At 38.0% G+C, this 14,857-nt stretch overlaps 1 protein-coding gene across 2 annotated transcripts in view; it reads right to left on the minus strand.

The window, feature by feature from the left end:
• The window catches only part of LOC121320359 (olfactory receptor 6N1-like), a 26,494-nt gene extending 12,420 nt beyond the window's left edge, over positions 1-14,074 (minus strand). For both annotated transcript variants that reach the window (XM_041258593.1, XM_041258592.1), the window contains exon 1: positions 13,587-14,074. The gene's annotated coding sequence lies outside the window, so the exon portion shown is untranslated. The remainder of the gene's footprint in view (positions 1-13,586) is intronic.
• Between the last annotated feature and the right edge of the window lie 783 nt (positions 14,075-14,857).

Consider the following 14,857-nt stretch of genomic DNA (forward strand, 5'->3'; position numbering starts at 1 on the left):
GTTAACTTGACACCTTGGATAATCAGTACTAAATGGCAACCCTGTGTGGTGTCGAGCCAGGGATTCTGTTCTAAATGAGAGTTCCACTCCCAGACATTCCATTTTCTCCTACCCTTTGCTAATTGCATCAAACCCTCTATGGAGTTTTTGCTTTCTTTCATTGCCTTACATGCTTGCTACTTGCAGTAGCAGAATAGTCTTGAGTGCAGGAAAGATTCCACTGCTCAAAACAGCAGACTAGTGACTTCTCTCAACATTTGAATGTTTATTTATTTTTCAGTATAAAACACAAAAACGTTTTAATTGGCTTTCCAAGGGTAGTCTTGCTGCAAAGTTAAATGGTTCTGATAGTTAAAAGATACCTACCTTCTACCTCGACAGCTTTCCAAAAATAATTTCTCATTTAAAGCATATGAATGAGTCTATATGGTGGTGAATCTAAATAAGTCACTAAAACAGACCCTCCCTGACATTTTCAATAATCTTGAGAATTTACATTACACTACATGTGTCTACAGTTATTTTTGTCATGCCATGAAGTGACCAGATCTTTTTTTTTTTTTTTTTTTTGTATTTTGTTATCATGACATACTGCACCACAAATACATGCTATTGCTTAGCTGCAGACTGCACCATTTAAAACAAACTGTATACAAAACATTCACAAAGTATGAAATATTTGTAAGATGGAAGTGAACTTTGCTCTACATTATTTACTCATATGAGGATATTTTAATAGAGGAATTTCAAAAAAGACTTTACAAAACCCCAGGTGAGAGGAATGCACTTCAACATCCAGCTCACCTGTTGGATTGGATGAGTGTCAAACTGGCTGCTCCATACAGCTTTGTAAAAAAGTAATAGATTACTGTACCTTCACATTAGAAGGTAGCTACAGTATTCTTACTAATATCTAATTTATAGAAAAAACATGACTTACAGTATTAATATGAATGTGTGACAGAAGGATAACAAACTTGCCAAAGGTTTGTTTACTTTCATGTTTTTCATGACAGACCCCCTATTTAACTAATTTAGATATCCAACACGTTTAATAGATCCCTGTGCCTTTATTATGTGAAATGCATGCTTCTTGTTAATACCTTTGGTTTGATTCTTTTTCTTTTCTTTTTTTTTTAGGTGTTTCTGAGAAAAACTACAAGAGCTACTTAAAATTCCTGAGAGGAGCGTGGAGAATGTACCCAAAGTCGCATTGTTTACTCTCACTGGACTAATGGAAATAAACAACTACAAATATGTATATTTTGCCATCACCCTTGTTGGATATCTGTTAATCATTTGTTTTAACTGCATTCTGATTTCCAGTATATATCTAAACAAAAGTCTTCCCGAGCCCATGTACATCTTTCTCTGTGCTTTACTTGTCAATGCTCTCTATGGGACTTCTGCTTTCTACCGAAACTCTTGACTGACTTTCTGTCTGATGTCCACTTGATTTTCTACACTGGATGCTTACTTCAAATATTTGTTCTCTTCACTTATGCTGCATCTGAATTTACAATTTTAACAGTAATGGCATATGATCGGTATGTCAATTTGTAAACCTTTACACTACCATATCATTATGACACCTTCATCTGTTAAAATAATGTTGTTAGTCTGGCTTCTTCCTGGCTGTTTGATAGGAGGCATAGTTATTTTAACTAGCAGACAAACTCTGTTTATTCTCATATTCAAATATTTAAAATCTGTCTCATAAGCTCAAAGGAATATAGAAGAAAAGTGTGTGCCACGCCTTTTAACTCATATTAAAATATACATTTTCTATGGGCTTACATTACCATTCCATATTCAGATAACAGCTTTGTTGCCAGATACATTTCCATTCCATAAATGTAATATTGCACTCGTTTTGTTTGATTAATTAAGAATTTACCAAGTTTTTTCGATCTTTATTTTTCCATTTAAGCAGAGAATGGGTGAAATCGACCTTTATGCTTTAAAAAAAAAAAAAAAAAAACAACTTTTTATGCCATTGATTGATTGACGAATCAATTAATAAAACCTAAAAAAAGACACATGCAACACAGCAGCTTATACAACAGAACATTTAAAAGAAGCCGAGTTATCTAGAAGAAAACAAATGATCAATTAGCCCTGCGAGACACATAGCTAAAAGGAGCTCTCTTAGAATGAGATTCACAGAAAATACATAATTGACTCGTTAATCATTTTAGCATTTTATTTTGTCCAGTTAGAAATGTTTGTGTATTGTTTTTAAAGGGTTACATTTGATTCTAATAAAACTTCCAAACATTCTTCTTATGTGTTTGTGTCTTTTTCGTTCAGAGGCTTAGCACAACCTTGCCTTCGTGTTTCCAAACTACTGTAATTGAGTGAGTGTGATTATGCTTGAAATGCAATTGCTTGCTCTTAAACAATCATTAACAGCTGTGTTTTACTGCCAAAAAGTTGCTAAGCCCCCTCCTTGTCCAAACGTCTCACACGCATTATATCACTTATAAACATGTAATGACAATATTTTGTACTTCTTATGATGCAAAGAAAGTGGGAAAATGTTGTGCATTTATTGATAAAAAGAATTGGTATGGTTGAGGGGATCAATGCATATCAAAAAATCCAATGAGGGTTCAATAAACAAACAAAAGTACAAACTTTATAATTCATGTTCATTTTTTAGGCCACTTTCAGTTTTAGTCCTGCTTAGTTGCGCTAATTAAAAGATACATTGGGCCATCAATCAAAATGACTATCAAAAAATGTGAAACACTTTCTGATCACTTTGAGAACCAGAAATGCGTTTTTATGACATGCAGTGTGAGGGAATCCAGAGAGCTAAGAGGAGGAATGTAAAACAATGCTGTGAATACAATAAAGACGATTGCTACCACCTGTGAGACCTTGTAGTAGGGACTCGTTCTAGTCAAAGACTACTTGTGTTTTGTTCTGCTTTACTTCGGCCTATGTGCCGTTTGTTTTTTTGGAGTGTTTTGTTTAAAATGTTTGTTTTGTTTAATAAAAGCTGAGCGCTGTAGCGTTTCAGTTTGCCCCTCCATTCATTGTTTTGGTTTTGTATTCCTTGTCCATGATGTCACCGCAGCAACGCACTGCAACCACTCTGCCAGACCATCCTACATTTTTGTTTTGGCCATTGTGCCTTATTTGAGTTCTGTTTTTGATTTTTTTTTTTTTAAATGTGCATTAGAGCTTAAACTGTAGATTCCCTGCTGATAACACCTGGGCCCACGTTAATTAAATGGAATAAAAGATGTTCATTATTGAAAACAAAGCGCTCCCTTGGTTGCCCTTGTTTACACAATCATTGAGTACCAATCAATTACAAACTCGCAGTGGGATTTACTATAGAACTTGTTATGATCAAACTAACTGAAAACACTTATATTCTGCATGTGATGTTTTGTCTTACATTTTTTTATTCTTTTGATATTGATATGCGAAATTTAATTGCATTCTGTTCTGTATTTTTTACCTATTTTAATACAGTTATATACATAAGAAATGAAAGGCAGTTTAATCCATCGGATTCTATAGTGGGGCCCCAACCTTCACCCCCAAAAAGAGTTTCATAATCATACAGTAGCACCTCGCTAAACCGGACTCTGAAATAACACTAATGTGTTTTGGGTAGGCTACACATTACATTATGTAAAAATATAAATTTGTACAGTAGGCCTTGGTGTACAATGCAAATAAAAGATTTTTATCTATCTTTTTAGATATTTTAAATGATTTTAGGGGTTTTTTTTATTTTAATTATAGATCATGATCCTATACAGATCCTCAGAATGAGTTGGAGGGGTTAATGGCACATGTGTGCAGTCTACTGCTCCCAACACGCTGGGAAAACCACAAATGTCATAAAAATGTGTTTTCAAGGCTTGTAAGTTCACCCTGACTTTAGTGAAAATGATGTACTTGGGTGTTCGTCTCAATCATACATTGAGCACAATTGGCAACTCACGAGAAAAAGCGGACTGGGAAATGCCAGCAACAACTGCGACTGTTTAAAACATGCTTTCAAAAGTTCTTAACAAACTGATGCAATTGTAAGTGTCGCAATTGCCAGGAAATTTAGTACATCTCATTATAAAATTTGAGAACCCCCATTTGCACTATCTCCGCTCCCTTTTTGCAAATTGGTTGAACCGCAAGGAAAAACTGCTTCCACAAAACATTCCCTAAAAAGTCGCTAACAGCATTGCGCATGTTTAGTACATTTCACCCTAGACTTCCAACTCGTTTGCAGCTCGTTTGCAACTATTGCGACAGGCGCAACACTTTAGTACATCTACCCCTAAGTGTTTTTTCCACATCCCTTCCTTATGTACTGTATGTCTTGCCGTAAACTCAATAGAGCAGTCATTTATTGTAAGTACAATCGCTCTTCTCTCTTGGGAAGAGAGGATATTCCCAAACGGTCTGCACTTATTATCAAGATGCAGAGTAATGAGCACCTGATCTATCTATTACTATACTGTGCTTATTAAAAAAAAAAAAAAAACCCTAACCCTGAAGCTGCATTCACTAATAGATAATTAATTTATCAGATGCACATACTACTCATTTTGTTCCATATAGAATAATTATTTTGGCTGGTAGGCAGAATATGGTATCAGCACTAAAGAACTAAGGTAAAAAAGGACTGTCAGGAACATGCGGCTTTAATAATATGTTAGACATAGTGCAGACATCTCAAAGCATTTACACCAGTCTTTAATAAAATCCTATTTTTTGAAAGGAGAAAATGTCATGTGCATGATAAAAAACTGAGAAGCAAACAGCTATAATGTATATAAAAGGCCATGAAAAGTAGTACTTAACTTGTTTGGTCTTATAAAATAAGTAGCTTTTTTTTCTCCTCCAAAAAAATACACTAATTTAAGACTGGAGTAAAATATAACCCATTATAACATTAAGAAAAAGTGAGAATAAAGCCAAAGACACTGGCTATGTATGAGGCAGGCATGTCCAGACTCACTAAGAGATTTTCCTTCAGTTTTTATCAGCTAATAATATACTGTTTTCACACACAATACCCTTTTACTCCTACATTTTTAATTTAACATTTACTTCTCAACTAATTAATGCTGAACACCACCTTTTTGCCTTCATAATAAGGAACTTGTCTAAAATTCATAGTGCAGTAAATGAATTTGATATGTCTTAATGAGGGGGTCTATTCAGTTGATCTAAGCTGTAGCGTATTATAATATCATAGCCATTCAAGAAAACAAACTTACTTAAGTGATGCTGGTGCGGCCCATTGTCTACCAACAAGCAACCTGGGAGACATCAGGCCTGGTGCACCGCGAGGTATAGGTAGCAGCAGTACAGGACCCTGCATCCTGGGCCTGGACTTCTACAGGAAGAGGACTCCTCAAGTTCCAGGGAGGCTTTTAACAGCCTTCAAGAAGTGCTGACTCAAGTACCTGTGCTGCTGCCTCCTGATCCAGCCATCCGTTCTTGCTTGACTCTGATACCAGCAATGACAGGATTAGAGCAGTCCTGTCGCAGCAGTGGCCAGGTGGAGCGGGGGTGGTGGCTTACTTCAGCCGCAGTCCAGTGGTAGCTGACTTTCTGGGAACAAGAGGGGTAGGTGGCGTTTTGGATCAAACAACTGCAGCCTCTTAACTATCAGATCAAGCACCGGGCTGGAGAGCACCACACACGCCAATAAACAGGACCAGGAACAGTGTCATCCAGTATGGATGCAGCGAGCCGTCCACGGTCAATGTGGCGGAGTGGAGATGACAGCACGATTGGGATCCTGACCTGCAACTGGTACTGCGCTGGCTGGAAGCACACCAGCTACTGCCCTGGGAGGAGTTTCCCCTGCAGTCAGCAGCAATATTCGAGACGGCATCCTCCAGCGGCGGTGACGAGAGCCGGGAGACCGGGAGGTGATGTCGCAGGTGGTGGTAACAGGCTCCTTGAAAGCAGTGGTTCTCCAGACCCAGCACAGCACCCCAGGTTCGACATACTTTTGGAGTTGCCATGGCATTTTACTTTGAGCGCTGCCGCTGGGATGTGGAGGACTATTGCCAGTGCTGCGATAAGTGTGTGGTGTGGAAAGGACCCCTGGGCTGGTTGCATGCCCCGCTATAGCAGTTCCCAGTCAGCGGCCATTTGGGGGTCGACGTCTTGGGTCCCTTTCCTCGATATGACGGGGGAACCTCTTTACACTGGTGGCAGTGGACTATTTCACAGTGGCTTGAGGTGCTGCTGGAGTGGTTCTTCTGCTGGTTTGGGTTTCTCCAACTTTGGCTGAGCTGCTGTTTCTCCGTCCGCCAGACACTGCTGAGGAAGCATCCGGACCAGAATACGGCAGGAGCTTGTAGGACCGGCTGGACACTGCACATCGATTGGGAAAGGAGTTTCTTGCCGGTGCGAGGCCGCTGTTACAAGCTAGACAGCACCTGGATAGGGCCCTGCCAGGGAATTCCACTCAGGGAATGCAAAGTTGTGCTACACAGGCACCAGCTTGCACCATACCGGGGACGGGACACTGATAACTTGGCAGGCAGGGCTAGGAACTCAGCCTCACCGCTGCCCTGGACTTTAACATCACTAATCAGACCTTCCAGCCAGCAGCCTGCCAGGGCCAGGCCAGGTGGTAGTACAACCGCAGTCTGCAGTTGTGGGTATCCCGGCTGCTATATCCTGCCGCCGGTCACAATGCCACCGCCCTCCAATAAAAATAGCAACCTGGAATTGGCCGAGCGCCGCCCTGGTGGGGAGGGCTAAGGTCGGCCAGGATGTCTTAGGCACACCAGCGCACTAACGACGTCTGTAATTGGCTAGGTGCCTGCGGGCCTGCCTGTAAGTTACCCAGAGCTGCATGGTCCTCAAACGCTGTAGATCTGAGGTGGCTGCATGGCGGGCCTGCAGAGTGAAAAGAAGCGGACGGCTGACAGCACATGTTTTGGACGACGCATGTGTCCAGCTTTGCAGCCTCCGTGCTAGCTGTGGTGTGAGTGCTGTTTGTGCTGCAGTTGGTTCCTTCTTCACTAATTTATTACAATAGTTTGCAAAACAATTGAGATCTACATAGTGACTAGAAGTGCACAGCAATAAAATATTTATGCAAAAATGTTTTAAGCAAAGTGGACAACCCACCCCCCCCCCACCACCCATGGGGACCTTTTAGCACCATAGAAAAAAAAAAATTGTTATGGCCCTCTTGACCCCTATCTAAAGAACAAATGCTTTCACTTCAGTTTATCAAATTCAACAGGGACCAGTGCAATGGTGCCACAGGAGAGCCTGAGTCATTAGGAATACTGAGTCTCAAAGCATTCCAAATGATGTGCTGCTCTTGAAACTCTGAATAACTTCACAGTGCTTCGGGTTACTGTGGCCTGGTTTCTTACTGTTTGGTGGCCTGGTTTCTGAATTTAAGAGCAGATAGAATATGAATATATATATATATATATATATATATATATATATATATATATATTATTTATATTTATATATTTATTATTTATTTATTTTCCATATAATTGATTTCCATTGAAATTTGTCAGCTGTCAGCTTGAGTTATTACTGTGACTTGAAAACCAATACGACGTAGCCTACCATATGCACTGAGAAGCACTTTTTATTGTGACTGATTGCACTCACAAAGTGAGAATAGCCAGAATAAATATAACATAAAAATAAATCATTATTTTAAATGATGAATTGCATTTGACAACAGGCCTTTTTCAGTTATAACTCACTGGTTAAAAAAAAAAGATTGTTATCAGTTCAATTAGGTTGATATATTAAGTACACAGAAAAATAACTTAGATAGCACTGAAACACATGCTGTGAAAAAAAGACTTCTTAATTTGTTTAAATATAAAATTGTCACCTACACCTATAGCTACACTTTTATCATGTTCCACCTTTTTGTCTTTCTTAGAATTCAAAATGTCTTTGTATCACAGAAAATATTTCCCAGAAAGAATGTATCTTTTTTCGACCCACAGGGGTTCCTCTAGTCATATCGTGCTTGTAAGCAGACCATAAGCCCACAGCAGTTTTGTTTTGGATTAACATAATTGGATGGTAAATGATTACAAACTTTAGAAGTTCCCCTTGACTATTGTATATACATATTCATGTGTTTTATATTTTTAAAAAGTCTCTGTGGTAAAACAGCCCAGAGACTCTGTTAACAGGGAAAACATGTTTGCCAAGACCCTGTGCTGTCCAGGTTTGTTTCCCTCTTGTAACTTAGTAACTGGCAACATTTGAGAAGAAGAATGCAGGGAATTGAATCATAAGGGGATGTGTTGGGATAGCTAATTAGTGCAAGACTACATCATCCTTCTCACTTACTGACTACAGTGCTTAGAATAATTGCTATATTAAAAAGCTATTATCATACGTTTGAAATGTACTGACAGTCAAATCCAGGCCAAATATTTAGACAGGGGGAAAAAGTAAAAAAAAAAAGTTTTTGTGGACCATTTGCATTTTGAGGTGGAAATTGGATTCTAATAAATACTTCTACTAGCTCACTTTGTTTATTTACAAGAACTTATATTTTCCAAGTTATATTCTCCAGTTAAAAGTTCATTGAATTGGGCCCTTTTTTTTGACATGCTTACTACAGAAGCTTTAAAACTCACAATACCATAATGTGTGTCAATTCAAACTGTATAGAGTATAGAATACGCATTCTTGTCAGTTTTATAGCTGAATTGTGACAGACTAGATCTGTGATCTTAGCGTGACGGATCTTAGGTGCTGTCTGTCTGTATGCCAATACAGTGTGTCTCAATTTAGTTTTTACATATTATTATTCAGTTGTCATTAAACATGGTTTGTCAGTCTTTAGCACAAGGTGACAATGGTATCAAGTTAATATAGTGTATCTGAGGCATCTTTCTGTCAATTTTAAATGCATATAGCTCATTTAGATCATGGTAATCTAAATGTTACTGACAGCCATCATTTAGTATTTTAGAAGGGATGGATGGCACTAGCATGTCTCTTAACTTTATTAACATTATCACAGCCCCCTGTATCAGTGATGGAAGTGTTTTGGTTCTTCAGCAGCAGCAATGAAATATCTACATGCAAATTGAATGATAAAAAACAAGTAAAGGACCAAAAGACAGTGCTATAAAAAAAGAAGTGAACCCTTCGTTAGCAGCCCTTTATCATTCTCTACTGAGACACTACAAGGGGTAGGACAGGCATTACTTAGGAAGGCTTCAGCTGATTACTGACAGAGGAAACATAACAAATATTGAAATGTGATGTTTTAGTTTATAAAAATGTGTATGTCCAAAATCCTCATACCTAGTATGACGCAAAATCTACCTGCTAATCAGCACAAGCTTCAGAGAGGCTTGTCTGCTTTTTTTTTTTTTTTTTTTTCACCTCTCATCTCTAGAAGAGGCTGCCTGTGTCACTTCTGGTGTGTGTGTGTGTCTCCCTCTTCTGGTTTCATGGCACATTGCTTCAATATATATTTTTGGCATTAATTTCATTAATTTCTTGGCATTATAGATGTAGTGATCATATGTGTTTCTAGTAAAATATTATCAGGTTCATACAAATGGTACCTAGTTCATGGTACCTAGTTTGCTATGACTACAGAAGGCAGTGGTAAATGGACTTCAATGCATTTTAGTGTTAAATCAATTGTTATCGTGGCACTCTGCAATTTCAGTTTTCTACAGTCACAGATAGTATATCCATATAATACATGGTTATGATGTAGTGTTGCCAAACTGCTTTACCAAACCAGATATTATTGTATGCTATGCAGTAGATAGACAAACAGGCAGTTATTTATACTGTATGCTTGATATATCAATGAATTCCAGATTAAACTATCCTGCCAGTAAGTGGGTTACATTGTATTTGTTTTCATTATACAGATCAATCACATTATGATACCGCCTCTTGTCTGTTTCAAAGAGCTGATAGATGGTCACCTGTTTTCTGGGGTTGCTATGGAAATTCCTTTCACTCCCTGGCTGAACAAATCCCCAGCTGATTTGATTGTTACAGCTTTGGGACACAGGTAAAGAAGTTGCTGCTAGTGTTTCTCAGATTGTGTAAAAATACACATAAAAGAATAGAAGCAATGGCTTGAATTGTTAAAAAAATAAAATAAAATAAAAAAAAAAAATATCTATTGGACACCATGCTTTGCACTGAATCTGTTGATAACCTAAATAAATCTAACATAAAAAATTAAATTTTATTTTAAATGATTAATTGCATTTGACACCAGGCCTTTTTCACAGTTTTAACTTAATAGTTAAAAATAAAAAGAAAATATTTGTATTAATTCAATTAGGCTGATCTATTAAGCACACAGACAGAAAACTGAGATAGCACTGAAATGCTGATCCTCTCTCAAGAGGGGCTGCCGTGTCACTTCTCGTGTGTGTGTGTCTCCCTCTTCTGGTTTCATGGCTCATCGTTTCAATATATATTTCTGGTTTTAATGTCAGTTTCTTGGCATTATAGATGTAGTGCTCACATGTGTTTCTAGTAAAATATTATCAGGTTCATATAAATGGTACCTGGTTCATAACTGCCTTTGGGGAAAGTAAACAAACTGGAATATCAACATGGCTTGCTATGACTACAGAAGGTAGCGGTAAATGGACATCAATGCATTTTAGTGTTAAATTGATTGTTATCATGGCACTCTGTAATTTCAGTTTTCTACTGTCACAAATAATACATCAATATGTATTAGTAGGGACATGGTGCTTTGCAAACCAGATAGACAAACAGGGAGCTGTTTATATTGTATGCTTATTACAACAATGTAATGCATCTTAAACTATACTGCAAGTAAATGGGTATGTTGTATTTGTTTTCATTATACAACAAAATCACATTATGATACCACCTCTTGTCTGTTTCAAAGAGCTGATAGATGGTCACCTGTTTTCTGGGGTTGCTATGGAAATTCCTTTCACTCCCTGGCTGAACAAATCCCCAGCTGATTTGATTGTTACAGCTCTAGGAGATAAGCAAGCAGCTGTCTGTAACTTTCCCGCTAGTGTCTCTCAGATTGTGTAAAAATACACATAAAAGAATGGAAGCAATGATTTGAACTGTTAAAAAAAAAAATTAAAATAAGCTGCACATATACACACATGAAAAACAAGATCCTTGTAATGATTATGCTTCACAGCATCAGTAGAGTTAAACAGAATCACCTGAATGAGACTGTGGCCAAAACATGCTGCTAATTGTGACCCTCAGGAATTACAACAGATCCCACAAGCACACTGCAATTTACTTCTGATGCAAGTCTTTAGTGTGGTGCTTCAATTGCTTGCAGTACAAGATGGCTTACTGTACATTAATGATTAGCTTAAATTCTCCAGTTTGCGTCACTCTGAGATGATGAAGATGTTTGTCAGAGGTCATAATGTCTATTGTGGCTTTCCATCCCTTAGTTATCCTTTAATAATAATTTATAATGGCTGTCTAAAGAATAAAACAAAGTGGAAAAACAATGGCAGCCCCTGTAGAGATGTGAAGGGCTGATTAAGCCTAAGGAACAGAGTATTAGCTGATAAGAATGAACTAATTAACTCCCATTTGACAATGTTAATGTACCAGTCCTGTATTTCTTGTAGAATTCATAGGGGAAAAAGCTCTTATGTTGAATTAAATAATTAAATATGCTGAATTTTCTTACAGAAAAAGTTGCACTGCTATCCAATTATATATACAGTAGCGTGCACATTTATAGGACTATCTCCAGATTTGTCATTTATATCCTTTATATACCTACCTGCATAAAAACCTTAGGTTGTGATTATTTAAATCTTTAAGTTTTATCAAGTATTCCATGGTATAGAAACAATAGGCACTCGTGTGATAATGTAAGACCACTTTGTATTATAATTAGGCTTCTTAAAACAACTTATACATGGCCTCGTGCATTTTACTGTTTGTGGCTATGTGTTCCTTTTCTCTTACTATATTGAACTGCATCACCAATTAAATTAGACAATCACAATTTATATGCGATCCTGTGGGGGAGGGGAGAGAACCAGGATAGTGCATGGTGTGTGTGTGTAGAGGGCCTGCATGTTGGGTGTATGCGTGCAGGGCCTGCATGTTGTGTGTGCGTGCAGAGGGGTTGCATTGTGTCTGCATGCGTGTAGGGGTTGTGTGTTGTGTGTGGAGGGGAATTGGGCTGCAGGTTTCGTGGTAAAGATGGGGGTTGGGGGAAGAGAGGGCATATAATGCACTCCTCTGGCATCTCAAAATGGGCGGTGTCCCACCTACAGCTTGTTCAGAATACCGCTGCTAGAATTTTGACTAAAACCAAAAAAAAAATCAGCATATCACCCATTTTAGCTTCCTTGCACTGCCTCCCTGTTCAATATAGAATTGATTTTAAATCAATTAATCTTATTATTGACCTATAAAGCCTTGAATGGAGCAGCACCTAGCTATTTGCAGGAGCTACTGACCGCGTATCTCCCAAATCGCACTCTTAGATCACAGGAGGCGGGGCTGCTCGTTGTTCCCAGGGTCAATAAAATCAATACGGGAGGTAATATGGAATGCACTACCTCCATGTGTTAGGGAAGCTGGGTCAGTGGGTATTTTTAAGTCTCAACTTAAAACACATTTTTATAAAATGGCATTTTTATCTTAGTAGTGTTAATGCAACATAAGTGCTAGCTTTTAATGATTTTAAAATCGTTTAAGATTTTGTTAATAAATTATTATTATTATTATTTTATTATTATTTGTATATTTTGTATTTTATTGTATTTTTTATGTATTTATGTAGCGTGCATATGAGGTTGCGCAGTACCGGTACTGCGAGCGCATAGACCTGAAGGAGGCGAGCCACAATGCCGGGGAGTGGGTGATCCCAGCTGCAGACAGGTAATCCAGGAGCTTGAGTTCCTGATCTGCCAGCTACAGAAGGGCCGCCAGCCTGTGTGGCAGACCTCCACGCTCTTGACGGGAGTCAAGGCGCTCTTTTTTATCTGTATGACTCTGCATTTTTACACGTTTGCATTGTTTTAATATTTTTATTGTGGTGCAATAACTAGTTCTTAGGCTCATTTTTTGCTGTGTATATTTATTGTTACAAACATATGGGAGCTTGCTGTGGACGTTTTTTTTTTTGTTTTTTTTTTCATTTTTAACACGCTGCTGGCTTTAGGAGTGTTGGTAACATTTGACTGCAAAGGACAACGCAACTTTCGTATGCTATCATTATTACATTTTAAAGATCAACATTGCTTCTCGGTTTAAACCCCACGGCTTCAGCAGACTACAATACAACACAGGCGGTTTGCAGCTTTGTCTTGCAACACAGAAGTGCAGAAGATCAGTATTCTTTCTCTTCTTTTTTCTAACCTCTCATAAGGATTGGCTGCATATCGGCAGCTATTGTGATTTTGTTTGTTGTTGTTTTTTTCCCCCTTGGAGAACTCTTTTTTTGTTTGTTTTAATCTTCTCTTTACTCTTGACCTTCCTTTCTTCTCACTACTACCTTCCCCCTTTGCATGCAACATTTCATTTTAAATATGAAATCCTTGTTTTTACTATTTAAAATAAAAACATACATTTTATAAAGTACTTACCTCTGCTGTCTGCTGTTCAAAGCTATGGTGTGGACCAAGATCAACAAACCTGAAAAAGAAACAAAAGGTTAATAGTAATTGTTGAGAACAATCAAACAGTGTGTGCAGTACCTGAGTTTTTGAAAAATATTCTTCCCTCGCATTTTTCCGGGACCTGGTGCCCATAGCTCCTCCACCAGGTGGCGTAGTCTGGCCCAAAGTGGTGACATTTACTTGATAGCTCTCCCGCTCCCGCAGTAAGGAATCCTCTGTGGTTAATGTGTTACATTTTATTTTATTCTTGGGTGCACGCAGCTGTTTTATGTATTTCTTTTAAATAGTTTGGGGGAATTTGTACTGTTGCACTTGACAAAGTTAGTCTAGTTTGTAACGAGACCATTCAATTGTTGACATTTGTTGTCCACTCTGTATACATCAAAAAAGGAACAGATCTGCTGTAGAGTGGTTAATTAACTTAATTACATGAATCTATACAAACTGCAATATAATAATCTGTTGTAACTAGTTAAATTAACTTCATTACATGAAACTGGTAGATTTCAAATGTGTTTTATTGTATCATCCCTATAAAGATTAGACCAGCGGTTTTCAAACTGGGGTACGCGTACCCCTGGGAGTACTTGAGCGCTCCTCAGGGGGTACGCGAGAAAAATCCTGTAATGGCGGACAATGGATTTTTTATTTATTTATTTTACCACATTGTAGTACTTTGCGACTTAGCAATCAAATTAACAATGTTGAATCTCCTTTCAAATAAAACCATAGCCGTACTGGTGTACGTTTCCTTTCTGTTGGGCGAGGTTAACTATAAACACCCAACCGGCTGCTGACAGTGCGTGAGCGTTGAGCGCACACATGGCTAAATTACATTTTGAAGTAGCAGGGCGGTGCAGTCTGTAGGCTAAAAAGAAAAAAATAATCATTGTATGACGTTGCTTATTTTAAAATGTGTAGTATTTACTAGTCACGTTTGCTTTATGGAGTTTAAACGTTCAGTGTTTGTAGTTTAGTTTAATCAGTTCAGTGTGTTTTATCTAAGTTTATGTTTTTAAATAACAGTATTATTGAGTTTAGCAGGCAGCTGTGCCACTCTATTTAGACAGTGAAATCATTGCGCTGGAGTGTACACCACTGTGTTATCTTTATGTGTTTCTTGACTAATTCATTGAATAACTCCCTTGTCGAGTAAATGCATTAGCCTAGGCATGTACGCCGCTAATTATTAGGCTAATAAAAGCAAAAGCACGGTATTATTATTACAAAAATTGAAT

This window comes from Polyodon spathula, chromosome 9, assembly GCF_017654505.1.
Source record: "Polyodon spathula isolate WHYD16114869_AA chromosome 9, ASM1765450v1, whole genome shotgun sequence".
NCBI classification, from domain to species: domain Eukaryota; kingdom Metazoa; phylum Chordata; class Actinopteri; order Acipenseriformes; family Polyodontidae; genus Polyodon; species Polyodon spathula.